At 44.6% G+C, this 19878-nt stretch overlaps 1 protein-coding gene and 1 pseudogene across 1 annotated transcript in view; one reads left to right on the top strand and one right to left on the bottom strand.

The window, feature by feature from the left end:
* Positions 1-19878, top strand: part of LOC129393005 (inactive glutathione hydrolase 2-like) — a 66353-nt gene that overhangs the window by 408 nt on the left and 46067 nt on the right. The window lies entirely within an intron of this gene.
* Positions 12224-14415, bottom strand: LOC100975455 (transcription factor E2F6-like; annotated as a pseudogene).

The following is a 19878-nucleotide window of genomic DNA, read 5'->3' as shown; positions in this document are numbered from 1 at the left end:
GTACCCGCGCGAGGCACTTGCTGGCAATGGCGGGAGGCGGACGTGGGGGGTCATGCAATAGGTACTGGAAGGAGAGAGGCGGGCACAAAGGTCGCGGGAGGAACAGGTGCCCACAATGGCGGCAGATCTGCCCGTGGATCACTGAAGATTCCTGCTCTCCTGCTGAGGTGGAGATTGCAGTGAGCTGAGATCGCACCATTGCACTCCAGCCTGGGCCACAAGTGCAAAACTCAGTCTCCAGATAAAAAAAAGAAAAAGAAAAAAAAGAGGCCGGGCGTGGCGGCTTATGCCTATAATCCTAGCACTTTGGGAGGTCGGGGCAGACGGATCACGAGATCAGGAGTTGGAGACCAGCCTGGCCAACATAGTGAAACCCCGTCTCTAGTAAAAATACAAATTTAGTCAGACATGGTGGCACGCGCCTGTAGTCCCAGCTACTCCGGCGGCTGAGACAGGAGAATCACTTGAACCCGGGGGCGGGCGGGGAAGGGATTGTGATGCGCCGAGATCGCGCCACTGCACTCCAGCCTGAGCAACAGAGCCAGACTCTTTTTTTTTTTTTTTTTTTTTTTGAGATGGAGTCTCCCTCTGTCGCCCAGGCTGGATTCCAGTGGCCTGATCTCGGCTCACCGCAAGCTCCGCCTACCGGGTTCACGCCATTCTCCTGCCTCAGCCTCTGGAGTAGCTGGGACTACAGGCGCCCGCCACCACACCCGGCTAATTTTTTGTATTTTTAGTAGAGACGGGGTTTGACCGTGTTAGCCAGGATGGTCTCGATCTCCTGACCTCGTGATCAGCCCGCCTCGGCCTCCCAAAGTGCTGGGGTTAAAGGCGTCAGCCACCGCGCCGGGCCGAGACTCTGTCTTAAAAAAAAAAAGGCCGGGCGCGGTGGCACTTTGGGAGGCGGAGGCGGAGGCGGGCGGATCACGATGTCACGAGTTGGAGACCAGCCTGGCCAACATAGCGAAACACCGTCTCTACCAAAACCACAAAAAATTAGCCGGGCTTGGTGGCGGGCGCCTGCAGTCCCAGCTACTCCGGAGGCTGAGGCAGGAGAATGGCGTGAACTCGGGAGGCGGAGCTTGCAGTCACCCGAGATCTCACCACAGCACTCCAGCCTGGGTGACAGTGCGAACCTCCACCTCAAAAAAAAAAAAAGAGAGAGAGAGAGACAGAGAGAAAAAGGTTTATTGATTTAATGTACTTTTATGCCTGTGTTCTTCAATTTGCTTAGGAAAGACCCACACTTGAGAGCTGGGACTGTGGCCCTGATTGTGGACATGAAATATGTGGTTTCTTGCCAAAACTAGACACTGAATAATTACGATTTAGTTGAGCTAGAAATCCATTTGGTTTCTTCCATATTTTTCCAAAATTTTCATCCTTTTTTTTTTTTTTTTTTTGACATGGAGTTTTGCTCTTGTCCCCCAGGCTGGAGTGCAATGGCGCGATCTCAGCACCTGCTGGCAATGGCGGGAGGCTGGGGGACGCCCGCAGGATAGGTACTGGAAGGAGAGGCGCGCGCACAAAAGACTTGGGAAGACCTGGCGCGCACAATGGCTGCAGATCCGCCAGTGGATCACTGAAGATTCCTGCTCTCCTGCTGAGGCGGGGATTGCAGTGAGCTGAGATCACACCATTGCACTCCAACCTGGGCAACAAGAGCGAAACTTCATCACACACACACACACACACACACACACACACACACGAAAGAAAGAAAGAAAGAAAATATAGTGGCCAGGCGTGGAGGCTCACGCATCCCAGCACTTTGGGAGGTCGGGGCGGGCGGATCACGAGATCAGGAGTTGGAGACCAGCCTGGCCAACAGAGTGAAACCCCGTCTCTAGTAAAAATACAAATTTAATCAGACATGGTGGCACGCGCCTGTAGTCCCAGCTACTCCGGCGGCTGAGACAGGAAAATCACTTGAACCCGGGGGCGGGGAAGGGATTGTGATGTGCCGAGATCGCGCCACTGCACTCCAGTCTTGGCAACAGAGTCAGACTCTCTCTCTTTTTTTTTTTTTTTTGAGATGGAGTCTCCCTCTGTCGCCCAGGCTGGATTCCAGTGGCCTGATCTCGGCTCACCGCAAGCTCCGCCTACCGGGTTCACGCCATTCTCCTGCCTCAGCCACTGGAGTAGTTGGGACTACAGGCGCCTGCCATCACACCCGGCTAATTTTTTGTATTTTTAGTAGAGACGGGGTTTGACCGTGTTAGCCAGGATGGTCTCGATCTCCTGACCTCGTGATCAGCCCGCCTCGGCCTACCGAAGTGCCGGGATTTAAGGCGTGAGCCACAGCGCCCGGCCCCGAGAGTGAATATCTTTTAACAGTGTTTTTCCTGATCTTTTCCAACATCTTCATTGTGGTTCTGTCCTTTATTTTTTGGTTAAATCCAGAGGTTTACTTCTGCCTGTATCTTTCCAAACTATTAATCTGTTCACAATCACTCTCCCATTTAAACCCTTCAGCAGCCCCAGTACCTTCGTAATAAGGTCTCCTTAGCTTGGTATCCAGAACACTTCAATACTGGGCTTTGACCCCTGTTCTCCTTCCCCCACCTCTGTTTAGGTGCTTCACTGAGCTGCACCGAACAGCTCTTGGCCCCTTGAAATCTCTGCAGTCTCCTTGTCTCCCTCTGCTGGAATATTCTTCTCTCACTTCATCTGATCATTGCCTTCAAAACTCAGCTCATTTTCTTATTTCCTTGCCCTTTTCATGTCCCTTGTTTTCCTCCGATTAAATTAATGTTCCAAACTCAAAAGAAAAACAACTCAGCTCAGGCATCACCTTGCCTGGAAGGCTTCCCTAGTCCTCCTGCCTCCTGCAGACCCTCTGGCACCCTGTGCATTTGGGACTTCGCACACTATGTCTCGTCTGCGGCCTCCACTGGACAATGAGACCGTAAGTGTGTGGCTTGACGGAAAGTTGTTGACTCTGCTGGGGTGCTGGTACAGTGCTGGGCACGGCAGTGTTACAGAGGAAGTGAGCCACTTAGTTTCTGCCCTTAGGAGCTTTTATTCTAGTTGCACTTGACCCTGACAGCTGTGAGACACCTCCCAGTAGTGCGTACCAACTTTCAAAGTCTGTTTAATTGTATCTTAGTGTCTGATTCCAATTTTATTTCTTGAAGGAGGATAGTGTCTTTAATGTCTTATTTTGGCACCCAGAGACCAGGTAGGCATCATTTTTGTCCCAAATTGTGGAAGGAATGTACATTTGGCACAGATTACTTCACTTTTTTCTCTTGTACACCTTTCACCTTTTTTGTTTTTGTCTTTTTTTTTTTTGAGTTTGATGTGTTTGGACAGTAAGGGTTTACGAGATTAAGATTAAATTTCAACTTTGTCTATTGTGCATATAGCCTAAGGAAAACAAAAAGTTAAAGAGGAAAAATACATTGCCTCTAAAAAGAAGACTCATTATTCAACTTTTTTTATTTTTAATTGTTTTCAGAGACTGGGTCTCACCCTATCACCCAGGCTGGAGAGGTGATCACAGCTCACCGTAGCCTTGAACTCCTGGGTTCAAGGGTTCCTCTTGCCTTAGTCTTCTCACTAGCTGAGACTGCAGGCCCACACCGGCACACCTGGCTAATTTTACAAAAATTGTTTTAGAGAGACGTGGTCTTGCCATCTTGCCTAGGCTGGTGTGGAACTCCTGGGTTCAAGCAAACCTCCCGCCTTGGCCACCCTAAGTGTTGGGATTACAGGTGTGACCCATTGTGCCCAGCCTAAACTTTTTTGTTTTTTTTTAATGCTGAGCTGTACACAGAAGAAAGTAAAGGTCTTGGTCAAGCCTAGGAAAGAAGTATGCAAAGAAACTGGTGGCAGGCTGGATGTGGGCATATTTCGGGGCTTTGGAAGGTGAAGAGGAGAGGATTGTTTGAGGCCGAGAGTTCGAGACCAGCCTGGGCAACATAACGAGAACCTGTCTGTACAGATAAACATTTTATAATTAGCCAGGTGTATGTACCCTAGAACTTAAAGTATAATAAAAAAAAAAAAAATAAAATTCGCCAAGTGTGGTGGTGCGCACCTGTAGTCTCAGCTACTTGAGAGGCTGAGGCAGGGGGATCTCCTGAGTCCAGGTGTTTGAGGCTGCAGTGAGCTAGGATCACACCACTGTTCTCCAGCCTGGGCTACAAAGCGAGACTCTGTCTCTAAAGAAAAACATACTGGTGGCATTGTCAAGATTTGTCAAGAAATAGCCATTATGCTGGGCCCAGTGGTGTGCACCTGTAGTGCCAGCTTTTCAGGAGGCTGAAGTGGAAGAATCTCTTGAGCCTAGGAGTTTGAGTTCAGTCTGGGGAGCATTGCAAGAGCCCAGTCTCAAAAATATTAGGTCAATAAGATTTATTTTAATTAAACAAGAAAAAGAAATATCTGCTAAAATTTAAAGCTCTTCTATTCTTCCTCTGTCTCTTCTAGTGTTCTTGGGGAAGATCCCGACTTAGCCATTTTCCAGTGGCACCTCTTCTACCATGAGCTCCTGAGGCAGTCCGATGGGGCTACTTTATTCCAGAACAATCACAGTGAGACCTTTTCTCCCAATAAATGCCCCTTTTCTCTCCTTAATATATTCTCTTGCTTACAAAACACTGGTATCTCCTTATCATGGTTTGGTTCTACCCCACTGGGCCCAAGAATTCTTGCCCAGGAGCAACTGAATTTTCTTCTTGCTTGCTTTTTAAAACTTTGGTGGGGTAGAAACAATTTTAAATCTTCTGATCCATTTTTTCATTGCTTTTCTCGCCCTTCTGCATTTTCTGCAAATTCCCTTGAATCATTGCAGTTACTTAGGTTTGCTTCGTCTCCCCCATTACAAACTACTTGCTGGATTTTTCAACCCTAGTTCCCTCATTTTTATGATTTATGCCCATTTCTTTGTACACTTCATCTTGCTCCATCTTCCAACTCATGGCCTCTGGCCCTGGATTATTGTTTTGGTCTTTTATTTTTTGTCTTCTTCTACCTCAACACTTATCTTCCTCTCCCAGTCTCCTGTACCCTATCACCAAGGTTGTCATTAACCTTTCATATTATTCCTCATTATCCATGTATTCATTTGCAAATAAGCGTATATTAACAAAATCACAGGTTTATGGAGATACAATTCACATACCTTAAAATTCAGGCTTTTAAAGTGTACCTTTCATGTGGTTTTTGGTATATTCACAAAGTTATGCATTGATCACCACCATCTGATTCCATAACATGTTCAATACCTCAAAAAGAAGTCTGTACTCATTAGTAGCCATTTCACATTCACCACTCCCTCTGGCTCTGGGCAGTCACTGATCTTTGTGTCTCTATGGATTTGCCTAGTCTAGGTATTTTTATGTAAATGGAATCATACAACATGTGACCTTTTGTTTGGCTTTTTTCATTTAGCAAAATGTTATTAAGGTCTATTCCTGTTGTAGCATGTATTAGCACTTCATTTCTTATATGCTGAATGATATACTTTATTTGTCCATCAGTTTTTCATGCTTTATTTGTCCATCAGTTGATGAACATTTGCGTTTTTGCCACTTTGGGCTATTATGAATAATGCTACTGTGAACAAGTGTGTACAAGTTCCTCTGAAAATTTTTGTGTGGACATATCCTTTCAGTTCTCTCAGGTGTATATCTGGGAGTTGAATTGCTGGGTCGTGTAGTAGCTACGTTAAACATTTTGAGAAACTGCTAAAATGTTCTCCAGAGCTGTACCATTTTACATTCTGTGTATGAGGATTCCACGTTCTCCACTTCCTCACCAGTGTATGGATTTGGGGGTATACTTTTTAAAAAGTGGGATTAGGCTGGGCACAGTGGCTCACACCTGTAATCCCAACACTTTGGGAAGCTGAGGTGGGAGGATCACTTGAGCCTAGTAGTTTGAGACCAGCCTGGGCAACATAGGGAGACCCTGTCTCTACAAAAAATAATTTAAAATAAATTAGCTGGGCATTGTGGCACACACCTGTAGTCCCAGCTACATGGGAGGCTGAGGCGGAAGGATTCCCTGAGCCCAGAAGGTTGAGGTTGCAGTGAGCCATGATGGCAGCACTATACTGTAGCCTGGGTGTCAGAGCACGACTCCGTTTCAGGGAAGGAAAAAAAAAAGTGGGATGATATTTTTGACACTTTTCTTCTTGTTTTCTTAATTTCATACTTCTGGAAATTCCATTAAATTAGCTGGTACCACTCTAACTCATTGTGTTTCATGGCTGCATAGTAATATTGCATAATATAAATATACCATTCATTCATCAAAGTTAGCAGATATTGACTGTTAGGTGCCAGGCACTGCTCTAAGCGTTGAAGAAAAACACACAAAAACTTTTGCATTCTTAGAGTTTATTTTCCAGTGGAGGGGGTGGAGGGAGGTAAGAATTTAGGAAATAAATTAATTACATATATAGCATAGGGTTTCACCAGTGAGTGCAGCTTGAATCGTTGTCGGCTTTCTTAGTAGTATAAATACAGTACTAAAGATGAAATTACTCTAAATGGTGTTACTTAAATTACTGTAATAGGTATTACTATTAGTCACTTTGCAGGTGAAAGTGGAAACACCATCGTAAAATGAAAAATAGGAAACAGCTGGTTAATGTGGATCTGGAATTTTTCTAGGACATAAACTGATGAGCTAGAAAAGTAAATGTGTCAGTCCTTGGTAGCAAAGTTTGTACGTTTATAAATTTTATCCAAATCCTCTTAATCTAGTGATTAATAGACACTCTTCACAAAAGGATGAGTGAGGTATATGTGTATGTGTTGAAAGGTTCCGAAGGATGCAACTGAGAGTACTTTTTTTGTGTCATGGATCCTTTTGGCAGTCTGGTGAAACCTATAAACCCCGTCTGAGCATAATGTTTTAAAATGCATACGTGGCCGGGTGTAGTGGCTTACACCTGTAATCCCAGCACTTTGGGAGGCCAAGGTGGGTGGATCACCTGAGGCCACCCTGGCCAATTTTGAGGCCAAGTTTGAGACCAGCCTGGCCAATTAGCTGGGCGTGATGGTATGTGCCTGTAATCCCAGCTCCTTGGAAGGCTGAGGCAGGAAAATGCCTTGAACCTGGAGGTTGCCATGAGCCGAGATTGCACCACTGCACTGCGGACTGGGCCACAGAGCAAGACTCTGTCTCAAAAAAAAAAAAGAAAAGAAAAAAAAAAAGCATACATAGGCCAGGTGTGGTGGCTCACTGCTGTAATCCTAGCACTTTGGGAGGCAGAAGCAGGGAGATCACTTGAGCTCAGCAGTTCAAGACCAGCTAGGCAACATAGTGAGACCCCATCTCTATCTACAGTTTCCTGCAGAGATCAAAGTAAAGTTCAGTGTAGGTGGTTGTTGTTGGGGAAGACAGGAAGAGGACATGGGCTGAGTGTTCAGAAATGGTCAGGATTTGGATGGGGAGGGCATTCTACTCCCAATTAAGTCCTGATAATGCAAAGGCCCCAGCAGGCCTTTTACAGATTGGAGAAATGACTGTCAGTGGTTTTAAGGACCAGTTTAGGTGGGATGATGCTGGACACAGAAAATTGGTTTGAATGATAATGAGTTTGGGATTTCGGCTTAAAGTAAGTCCCCAGAGCCCAGGCCACTGCTGCTGAGCCCCAGCCTGGGAACTGGAGGAAGCAGTCCCAGTTGCTGACCTCTTGTGGTCCCTGGCTTCGGGTGTGCAGTGCATCCTTAGTTATGACTCCTTGATTAATATTTTTAGCTTCTGGCTGGGCATAGTGGCTCATGCCGATAATCCTAGCACTTTGGGAGGCTGAGGCAGGAGGATCACTTGAGCTCAGGAGTTTGAGACCAGCCTGGGCAATATAACAAGACCTCATCTTACTAAAAATCAAAAGCATTACCTGGGCATGGTGGTACACACCTGTAGTCTCAGCTGCTTCAGAAGTTGAGGTGGGAAGAATTGGTTGAGCCCAGAAGGTTGAGGCTACAGTGAGCTGTAATTGCACTACTGCACTCTAGCCTGGGTGGCCTCCATCTCACACACACAAAAAAAGAGCGAGACCCCGTCTCAAAAAAAAAAAAAAAAAAAAAAGGGAGTTCCTCATTTGCCATGAGTGGACACCTGCTTCTTTACTGCTTCGAAGTGAACACAGCTATTCCTTGTAAAGGGTTGGTTTTACTGTAAGGAAATCTAGAACACCTGTGTGTGAATGCCCCCTGATTTTCAAAGAAATGAGTGGTTGCATCAAAATCAAGCTTATATTTGTGGAAAATCACATGTTGCCAAATTCTCTCATCAAGAACCCTTTATTACTGACTAATTGTGGGCCATGGTGGCAGGCACTTAACAAAGACCATGGCAGCAGACCTCCCTCAACTGGAACCCTCAGTTAAGCGGGATTTTGTTTTTATTTTGGAACTCCACCTTCAGAAGGGCAAAAATCACAAGATGTGGTAGCAAGGGTTTATTCTAGAAATTAGCTTCCATGCAGTCGTCAGCCCAGTCTGTATGTCTTCCGCATCTATAATTATAGTAGCAGAAGAGAATGGTGAGCCTGGGGCACTGCAAGATCCTAAATCAAAGATTAAGGCATATTAACTCTACCCTCGCTGGAAAGTGGTCAGTTGTATTTTAAAAAGCTTTACAATAGACTTTCTAATAATGAGAGTTGAAGCAAAGTTTCCACCTAACCCTGTAATTAAATTCACCAGAAGACCCCATTTCCCATTATCCAGATGACCAAAGCTTTGCCGAACACCACCCGTCCCTGCCCTCTAGGAGAGGTCATCCAAGGCCAGCAATGAAACAGTCAATCAATTTGCAAAAGGACAGGAGGACACTGACAGGATGTGTTCACTGAGGGTAGGTGTCTACTGTGGGAGAGAGGCCAGGAAAGTCTGTTCTTGTTTTCAGTTTAGCAGGAGTGAAGGGGAGGCCAGAGTAACTCCTGAGTGGTCAATCTAGAAAGGCCTTTTGGAAGGGCTGGAATTTTAGGCATTTTTCTTAAGTAAGAGGAGAGTGACGTCCTGTTGGAATTGTGGGGTAGAGGATATTCTGGGCACTTCTAAAGGGGTGGAGAAACCTGAATGTCCTGGGATGGGAACCCTAAGGGTGTAGATTTGTAAAAATTGCTGCAGTCAGTTGCCATGAGGACTGCGTATTTGGGCTAGAGACAGGTGGGCGACATCAGAAAGCTGTGAGTGGATATCCTGGAAGACCAATGAGAGGAGGAGCCGGGAATGGCACCAGACATTTCTGAAGGTGGGGGGCCCAGAGGTTGAAGCAAAGGGGGGCCTGTTTCTGTACCAAAGCAAGAGCTTCTGTATATCCATCAAAACATAATCAGGCCAGGCGTGGTGGCTCATGCCTGTAATTCCAGCACTTTGGGGGGCTGAGGCAGGTGGATCGCTTGAGGTCAAGAGTTCAAGACCAGCCTGACCAACATGGTGAAACCCCATCTCTACTAAAAACACAAAAAAGCCAGACGTGGTAGTGGGTGCCTGTAATCCTAGCTACTTGGGAGGCTGAGGCAGGAGAATCTCTTGAACCTGGGAGGCGGAGTTTGCGGTGAGCCGAGATTGCACCATTGCACTCCAGCCAGGGCAACAAAAGCAAACAAAACAAAACAAAAAAAACTCCATCTCAAAAAAATAAATAAATAAAACCATAATCAGAGCAAAGACATTCTAACAAAACTGTGAACTCGGAGAAATTAGTGATGCCTGCTTCCCGTCAACTTTCAGGTGTCCAGGCCTTCTCTTTATTAAAACAGAAAAAAAAATCTGATACCAGTTGTGTGTTCTTTCTTTGATGTAGTGCAGTTTGCCCAGGCTTGCCTTAAGTTGGTGCTATTTTTGTGTATTTAATTCTGTTTTCGCATGTGACCCATTGTCTGATGCTTCAGAATGCAGTCTGCTGCCTCCTTTTTGATAGCAACTCTGAGAACACCGTCTCTGCTCTCGGCAGGGCACTGGGTACACCTGTGGCATCGCTGGTGCCATGGCATGAGGCAGGCTTCCCACTTCACTTCTCAAGGACCCATTTTATTAACTCTCCTTCCCCCAGGAGCTCCGTATTTTGAAATCTTTTGTTTCCCAGACAATTAGGGAGTAATTAAACCTTTTTTCCCACATGATAACAAGTATGATCGTTCACACTTGATATAGTCCAGTTCTAAAGCAAAATTAGTCTAGTGGTCTGGGTTGCGGATGACCAAAACACGCATATGTTTGATCCATTACGTTGCTTAGCCCTGTGGTTAGGGAAAGTGGGGTTATTGTTAGGTGATTTTGAAATCTCCAAGGTCATCAGTTTCCCAACCCTATGTGCTGCGTTGGATAACCTGGGTGGTGTTTGCCCACTACTTCTTTGCATTGGTGACCTTGATTGACCATGCTAGGTGGCACTTTTCAGCAGGGAGAGGAAAGGAGATGCAGAGTTGAGCAGCCGTCATTTCCTCCGGGTCCGATCACACCTACCCTATCCCAGCCAGATACAATCTATCCCTTTTTAAAAAGACTTTCAGAGAATGAAATTTTACAGTCTTTTTTGTATAACGCCCCCAAAAGGAAATCTTGATTTTCACTTAAGATTTGATTTGAAGTAAGTCATGATTTAGAACAGCAGATAAAATGCATTAGGGTAAAGTATTATGTAAACGTAAGGTGAAGAGATACTGGTTTCTACTTCAGGAGGTAGCTTATATTTGTTTGCTTTAATTAATTAATTAATTCATTAATTTTTGAGATGGAGTCTCGCTCTGTTACCCAGGCTGGAGTGCAGTGGCACAATCTTGGCTCACTGCAACCTCCGCCTCCCTGGTTTAAGTGATTCTCCTGCCTCAGCCTCCCAAGTAGCTGGGATTACAGGTGCCCTCCACCACGCCCGGCTAATTTTTGTATTTTTAGTAGAGATGGGGTTTCACCATGTTGGCCAGTCAGGCTGCTCTCCAACTCCTGACCTCAGGTGATCTGCTGCTCCAGACTCCCAAAGTGCTGGGATTATAGGCGTGAGCCACCATGCCTGGCCTAATTTTTGAATTTTAATTTTTTGATGGAGGTAACACTGACTGTAATTCTGTTACAAGAATGTAGAAAGTCACGCCTGTAATCCCAGCACTTTGGGAGGCTGAGGTGGGCAGATCACAAGGTCAGGAGATTGAGACCATCCTGGCTAACACAGTGAAACCCCAAATATAAAAAAATTAGCTGGGCGTGGTGGCGGGTGCCTGTAGTCCCAGCTACTCGGGAGGCTGAGGCAGGAGAATGGTGTGAACCCGGGAGGCGGAGCTTGCAGTGAGCCGAGATTGCACCACTGCACTCCAGCCTGGGCAACAGAGTGAGACTCCGTCAAAAAAAAAAGAATGTGGAAAGTAAAATGTGAAAGTTCCCCTCCTTGTCTATGCTCCTTATTGACTTTGATATAGATTCTTTATAGTTTGGTATATATTCTTCCAGACCCTTTTCTGTGTATATACTTACACAAATATATTTTTTCTGACATAAATGGAATCATGCAGAACATATTGTTCAACAACTTGATTTTAAAGGGATGATTTACTTCACTATTTTTTCAGGCTTAATTTTATGGCTATATCAGAACTGATTTGGTTATTTTATAGCTGGCTGAAGCTGTAATTTGTGAAATCATTGGGGAGTAGTGAGCCTCCTTCCATAACTATATAACAATAAATTTTGCTATATCAGGAGAGCAAGTCATAATAAAAATATTACCCTTAAATTTTAATGTATTTAGTGAGAATAATTGACTTGTTTATTCTGCATATTTTCTTCAAAAAACACATAAATTCATCAAATTAAGCACGTTCATATTTTATTGACTATTTTGCTATAATTTTGAAATTATGTTAAATTAAAATGAAGCCTGTTTGAAACCTGTTAAGATGACAACCATAAATACTTAGTTTTGTGTCTAATTCAGTTAAGCGTTCTTGTTTGTTCATGGACCAGAAAAAAAGTTTTCCTGTGTTTTCAATTCCCAAGTGACTCCTCCAGATAGAATGAACTGGACCGGAGTAGCCTTTAAGGTTGCTGGCTATGGGCTCAGCATTTAAGACTTTAACCCAAAGGAAGAGAACTTTTTTTCTCAAGCCCTGCAGCAACAGTTATTGCTGTAAAAAGATTATCATTTCAAAGTGTTGGGTTACTTCTCATGTTCATGGGAATGACTTTCTTTAAAACCTTTGGGAGCAAGAGCAGTTTCTTGGATGGCTCATCTTTAGACCTGATTTTTAAAATAGTTGCTCTTTTTTTTTTTTTTTTGTTCAGACATTTATTGAGCACTTCTTAAGGGCCAGGCATGGTGTGAGGCACTGGGATGTAACAGTGATTATGACAAAGTCCCTCAAGGAGCTCACAGTCTAATGGTAAACTACAGAGTAAACTGAGGCACAGAGTGGTAAATGACTTACCCAATGAGGTAGAAATAGCTAGGTATGTGAAAATGTGGGAGCAGAGCTGGAGAGAGGGCAAGGTACAACTTGTCCTAAGTAAAACCCCTTGGACTGACTCAACAGCAAGGCTGCATACACAAACATTACAAAATCTACTTGCAAAAACCCGAAAGGAGTTTCCAATTATCACCATGACTGAATTCATGTTTCACAATGAATTCAGCTATTTCCTGATGGCATTTCTATCCTTGCCCCCAAAGCCACTGGGCATGCCACCGATCTGCTGGGAGACGGCAATTAGGTAGACAGCTTAAAACCAAGAAGTATCTGACTCCAATTCTAGCACTGAAAACCATATTAAAATACTTTAATTAAATCCACAAACATAAATGTGTAGCACATTTATGATACTTCTACATGTAGAAGTTTGGAAAAAGTCTCTTCTAACCCTCATCCAGAGGATTCTAATAAGTTATAGATACCAAAGAGATTAGAGAATTTGTCTGTCACTTTCCATATATACATTATTTTGGCTGTACAAGGGTGAAAAGTGTCACTCAGACATATTTCGTAAGTAATCTCAACATTATACAGATATATACAAAGACATCACATTTAAATTCGTGTGTATATCTATGCAATGTACAACAGTAACTGCAAACATGAACCAGTGTAAGGCAATTTCTTTTGTGACATATGACATACTCCTTGAAGGGAAGGGTAGAGTCCACAAAGAACTGTCCTTTTCAGCCTGACTGTCTGTCTTCATGACACTCTGTGATGAAGCTACTTCAGGAGGCAAGATGTCTATTTCACTGACAAAAAGCAGTGAATAATGATAAAAGGAGTTGTTTTCAAATGTGGAAACCACAATTACTCAGTAATCTAAGTGGTGAACTCCTCAAAGACACTACTGGCCATGATGCCGCTACTGAGAACGAGAGCACTTCATGGATAATTTATTGCTCTGAGAATCAAATTTGATGCGTTATTCTCCACGAAGATATTCCCAAAAAACTCAGTGATACATAAATTCTCAAATGCCATCAGTTGCTTACTTCAAGCAATTCTTCACTTTGCTGAGGATTTTCTTCTTCCTCAGGGCCTTCTGGATGAGTGCTCTCAGATGAAGAGGTCCCGACACCTTCAGACCTTTTGTTACTGGTCTGACCCTGCTCCACTTCTCACAAATAGACATCGATAGGTCCGTTGGTGCTCCTTATGTGCACTGTGATAGAGTCTTCTCTGGGAGCTGGAACATCCAATCTGGTTTCTGCTGGAGCTTTAACTGCAATGACGATCTGTTCATGGAAGGCCTGAATGCTATGAATGTCTTGATAGGTCACATATGCTAGTCTTTCATTTTCTTTGTCATCTGTTAACTCAAACAGCTGCTGAGCACAATCCTTAATTAACTCATCCAAAGCATCTTCCATTGCTGGTAAGTCAGAAAGTTCCTCCTGTAGCTTCTTTTGTTGGGGAACTGCTCCAAAATTGCTAAGATCAGATCCTATCCATCTAATATGGTTCTTGGATTTCTTTTCAACGAGGTCGATTCCATCTAAGACATTGGTGATGTCATACACTCTCCGCTTTCGGACTCCCAGTTTCGTTGCAACCTTGTTTAAGTCAAGAATACCCCCGGGAGCAGATTTCTCATGGACACATATTGTCCATTATCTTCTAAATTAATCCTTATTTTTGATGGCAGCAGGCCCTCCACGTTGATGGGGTCTCCTCCGTCGGGTCCAGGAGGAGACTGGGTAACTTCCTCGCCGGCCGCTGCTGACTCATGCTGCCCGGCCGGGCGTCCTGCTCCCCTCGCACCCCACGAGCTCTCCCGCCCTCTCGCGCTCAGCTCGAGCACCGCCCCCCACGCGCCGATTTCCAAGGGCCCAGCACCTAAGGGGTCCGCGGCCTCCTCCGAGGCGCCGCCCGGCTAGGCCGTCCCTCCCGCCAGTAAACGCGGCACGGCCTCACGTGCCCGGGAGCTCCCGACGCAGACGGAAAAGGAGGAGGGAGACCCGCGGATCTCAAGTCGCCCGGCCCGCCATCTTCCCGCATGCGCAGTCAAAATAGTTGCTCTTTTGGAGAGATGGCTGTGGGATTCATGTGTCATAGTCATCCCTTCTTAAACATCAGTGTCTGACTTTCTATCCCTTGTCCTGAGACCTCTGGGGGTAGCCCCGGTTTTAGCAGAATCTACTTCTAATACTTTCCAAAGAAGGCTTTCCCAAGAAGTTCATTCAACAAATAACCGAGTGCCTTCTACAAGCACTCATCGTTCTGTTATCTCCGGTGCCACAGAATTCACAGTTAAAATCATGACTAACATTTTAAGTCGTCACCTGATATGTATTTTTAATCTTTAATAAATAGAAGCATTAATTAAATACACTGTGACATTCGGGAACTCTTTTTTATTCCTAAGGTACATCTTTTTTCTTGCCATTACTTAACCTCTTTTCTTCCTGTTTTGTTCTCAGCTCTCCTTTACAGCCATGAGTTACCAATGCCCGGTGCCACCACGAAGAGGGGGTATCTGTAGGAGTAAGATGATGAATAGCAGTGATAAGGGGAGAGCGAGGAGAAGGGAGGGGGCTCTGAGGAGGCTAAAGGGCAAACTTTTATTCTTGAAAATACACAAATATCCCAAGTCCTGGGTGTGTGGAACGTCCTTATTACTGCTGGGGATGTTGCTTGTCTGTGGGAATTGGGAATTTCACACCTAGCTCTGAATTTCTAGGAAGCCCGAACAAAAGAGAAATAGAAATAGAGAAATCACATACTTCCCACCAGAGAGGAGACACCATCCATACCAGAGGAGACTCGTATGGGGGGTGGTGAGGAGGTGAGGATAAGGCCTATCCAACTTCCCCACCTCATACTCTGCCTCCTGCAGTGTGGCCTCCCTGAGGGCGCCCTGGCAAGGGAGGGTGTGGGACCCTCATCAGTATGGCTCTTACAAATTCCCAGAAGCTGCTGTAGCAGCTCAAAGAGGGGCAGGCTCTTCCAGGTCTGTTCCTTGCCAGATGCCCTCTCCCAGCCTGGGGTTAACCCTAAGCAGGCATTGATCTGCACTTTTCTCAGAGTCACTGGTGACCTCTCGGGTAGCCAAGAGCTTCCCCCTTCTCCGTGAGCCCTCTGAGACTGCAGGTCCCAGACGGTTGTAAATTCTGCCTGGTGGAAATTGCCAAGGCTCCAAAGCAGGCACCTGCTGCCCTCAGGAGCCTCTGTGCAGGGCCATTCTTCTCCCTACAAGCAGCACTTCTCGGAGACCTTTCTGGTTTTCCTCTTCAGCTTTGTTTGACAGTGGTTTGGTGTTGGTTTGGAGATGGTGGTGTGTTGGGAATTCTGCTTCACATAGATGGACATGTTTGTTAGGAGGAGGAATGATGGTGCAGATATTCATTCCGGGCTTACCCCAAACTAGGTAACCCTTTATGACATTGTTTAAGAGATGATTTGCTGAACAGTTTCATAATGCCTTCTGATGTTTCAGTACAAAAAATAGCTTGCTGAACAATGTTACAATCTGTCTTCTGATATTTCATTACAAAGAAGCAAGAGCACATTCTGAGCACCCTGCCCAGTGCTTTCACCTTCTCTCTGTTGGAGCAGGTGATTGGTTCCAGCTCTGCGTTTTGGCACCTCTGTGGCTGGGCATCCCTCTGAACTGTGCACTTCTAGAAGGGAGCAACGAGATAGAGAACTAATATGCCTCTAGGCCTGAGTTCATTTTGGAAAAATCTTTGTAGATTTCTTGCCCAATCCTCTTATTTTAAAGGTGAATTGTCCTAGAGGGAAGAAAAAGAGCATGGTGACCTGGGTGGGTAGAGGGTGGAAGTAGTACTGGAAAACGCCCCTAACAGGAGATGAGAAAGAGACTCTGGTGCACGTCATCTTTGTTTTAATTAAAACGTTATGCAATACAAACATTCGCCTTCCCACTCTTCCCCCTACCACAGAGGAGCTGTAATTTCCCATATTTGGAATTTGGGGAGAGCTGGGCCTCATTTGAAGATAAGGCCAGATTCAGTCTCTGATTTGGGGGGAAGTAAGTAACTGAGAGAGCCTTGAGGACTGTGGTATTTATGGTGAATATATCAGAACTATGTGTGCCTCCTTGTCATCATTTATTCAACACCTCTGATGTCCTAGAGCTGGTGCTATGCCCATCAGTATCTGACTCTTGTTTTCTTCTGCATATTTTCCCTTTTGCAAATGTATAGGCATTCAGCTTTAATCAGGTAGGCTTTTTACTCTGTGATCTGCAACGGGGATGACTGAAGTCATGTGGAGGATTTTAAGTAACTAATCTCTTCAGACATTCAGAGCATAATCTTCCCTAGCCCGTGATCATCCTGCCTGCATCCGAGAGATTTGTGAGGCTCTGCAAAGGAGGCTGGATGTGGATTTTGGCATCCTTTGGAGAGACTGGGTGTCTTCCTTGCTGGTGACAGGTTTTCGTTTGCTTTTGGCATGGGAACAGGGTCTGCTGTTCATTTACCATGTCAAGAGAGTTCAAGATGCCCCATGAATGTGACCAGTGTGTTACTAAATCTCCATACTGGTGCAGAGAACAATGGCAGGCCAAACACACATGAAGACCCTGTCTAGGCTCATTGATGTTTATGCAGTTTGTGTCCAGGGCTGGTTCTCAGGGAGAAAAATAGATAAGATCTGCAAAATAGATAAGAGAGGACTGCTGGTCAGTGGTGTTCCCTGACATTTTTCCCTGAATGATACCAGGTTAATCAAAAGATAAGGATCTAAAATATTTTTGTGCTCTGCTTATAATTTGAATGTGACTTCATATGTGTGTCATCTGTTGGACTAAATTGGATTGCAGTTGCTCTTCAAATTGTCATTCCTTTATTTTCTATTTCTACCTACCTCCTGATGTTAGCTCAGGTTCCTGCTACCAAGATGTCTTGCAAAAAAATTTGGTGACTATTACTCTAAGTGAAGCCTTTGATACTTTCTCTTAATATAATGGTTAAACCTCTAACAATGTAGACTAATGAGGAAGATTAGTTTGAATTAGTAAAATGTCTGAATTACCAAATATTTTTCAAGAACTTCACTGTTATTACTTTTAAGTAAATACTGTAACTCAAACTAGGCTAATAGAATGCCTAATAAAGATCCTTAGGGGATCCTGCTTTAGGAGAGAAATAATGATTTGCAATTAGTGCACCAATTGTTTATGTAAATGGAATTTCTGAAATACTAGACTGAGCTTGAAAACCGTTTGTTCTCTTAAGTATTTTAAATAGTCCCTACGAAACCCCTGTGCATGCTGGTAGTTGTTTATATGCTGTATAGAGACCTGTTTCATGAAGACATAACTCAACCTTATATCATCAGTATCAGCAATTGCAAGTTAGTGATGGCCAGGATCCTCACCTTCCAAGATTAGATTAGATCTCTCTGCCAAATGCTTCCATAGCACATGCAATTGTCTGTTGTAACACTAATCAATACATTTAACAAATATATGATGTATTCTGCTATATGCTTTGCCAGTGTGTGAAATGGAGGAGACATAACCCTCATCTTTGTGTAGTTTATAGGCTAGCAAAGAAGTCAGGCAGTAAACAAATAAATGCATTTATAATTAATTACAATCCTGAAGTTAGATTGTACTTTTGTAAGTCATGGTTTAATAAACTAGATTTTAAGTTCCATTAAGATAGGGGTTACTTCTGTGTTGTTTGTCATGGTGTCCCAAATCCTTCCTTAGCCTACTGCCTGGCATAGAGTAAATATTAAGTTGAGCTTTATTGCCATTTTGATAGGTCAGAAGCAGTCGAATGTCAATAATGTCACATAGTTCAACCTAATAGTTGCTCAGTCAACATGTATTGAATGTTGAATGCATGTTGTAATCAGTGATCCTATGGTAGGTTGCATTTCACACAGTTTTCTCTAGCCAAAGAAATGCTAGCTATGGTTTTGAAAAGGAATTCTACAACTTCAAACAGCTAAAACTGGTGATATAGACTGTGGGACTGGATATCTGTGAGACTGGAGTGCCTTTTGTCCAGTATATTTTCTATGCAGTTCTTGGTACATTTCCCAGCCTCAGGTGGGAGCATGTGTATTTGGGTCTGGAGTGCTTGTCAGTAGCCCAAAGAACCTGGGAAGAGTATGCTGGAAAGCTAAGATGGAAGGCAGGGATAGGAGCTGTTTGGCCTGAAGAAGAAAGTGGCAGGAAAGATATTGGCATAGCCAAAGAAGCCTTCCCTTTAAGTCCTAGTGTAGGGAGACTTACTTTTCCAGACCAGAGCTCATGAGATCATGCACTCATTCCACAGATTTGTGTGAGTCTGTGATGCGCTCAGTTATGGCTAGGCATGGGCATTCCTTATTGTGAGCTTCCTTTTTGTGCCTGGAACTTCTGTCTGAAGGGTTGTGGGCTGGACTGTAGACCACTGGTCCTCAGAGGCAAGGGTTGAACTGAGGAGAAAGCCCCAGCTGGATCCTGCTGGGAGAAGCCCAGCACTCTGGCCTGGGGCCTGCTCCCTATCTGTGGAACTGGGAGTAGGGCCCAGGCTAGGGCTTAGATCAGAGCTTCCCAAACCTTCTGTGTTAAGAACGTTTTTGCATCTGTTTGGATTTCATGGCTGTTTTTCCATTTTCCGTGCACACATGTCCAATTGTACCACCCTATTATAATGCACACTCTTTTCTCACACCCACAGGATAATTTGTAGTTCCACAGCTATTTGTTGAGCATCCTTATCTGCCAGCACAGGATGGGGGTGGCAAGTGAGGGGAAACACAGATATGCGGTATTGGTCCCTGCCTGTGGTAGACGTGATTGGTTACCTACAGTGGCTCTTCTTTTCTCTTCCTGCTGGCAGGACCCAGTTGGGTTGGATGCCACATCTCTCCCACATGCCACTCAAGGAAAGGTGACCCTGCCTCCAGCTCTAGGGTATGTGCTGATTGAGCTGAGCCCATCCTGGAGGCCCGTAGTTTAGACATGGGCGTGTGACATGGTTTTGGCCACTGAGGTATGAGAAGTCTGCTGGGAGATTCTGGGAAAGATGTTTTTCATTGTAAAAGGAAATGCAGAAGGGACAGCTTCTTTCACTAGATTCTCAGACATGAAGCAGCCATCTTGTTGCAATGAGGAAAGTAGGTTTGTTGAGGCCAGCAGACGGGAAGAGATGGGAAAAACCCTGAGGGCCAAGCCCCTGAAGACTGAACCGTCCAATCTCCATACATTTTGTCCTCACTGTTGAAGCCAGTTGAGTGGGAATTTTCTACTACTTATAGTCGAAGGCAGCCTATATTAGACACTCCCTCAAAGGAGCATGAAATAGGATTTCTTCTTGTACCATTCAGATTATCATCAAAAAGCACATTATTCAGAGACAGAGCTTAGCTTTGTGGTAAGGCAGAAAGGAGAGGGGAAAGGAAGTTGGTAGGAAAGAGTTGAGTGAGGAGATTGTATTTTAAATGGATCCTGAGGGAGGATTAGGATTTGTGTGGGAGGA

The sequence above is a fragment of the Pan paniscus genome, chromosome 23 (assembly GCF_029289425.2).
Source record: "Pan paniscus chromosome 23, NHGRI_mPanPan1-v2.0_pri, whole genome shotgun sequence".
Classification (NCBI taxonomy): Eukaryota; Metazoa; Chordata; class Mammalia; order Primates; family Hominidae; genus Pan; species Pan paniscus.
Note: the sequence above shows the minus strand (reverse complement) of the source record. Positions and strands in the feature narration are given on the sequence as shown.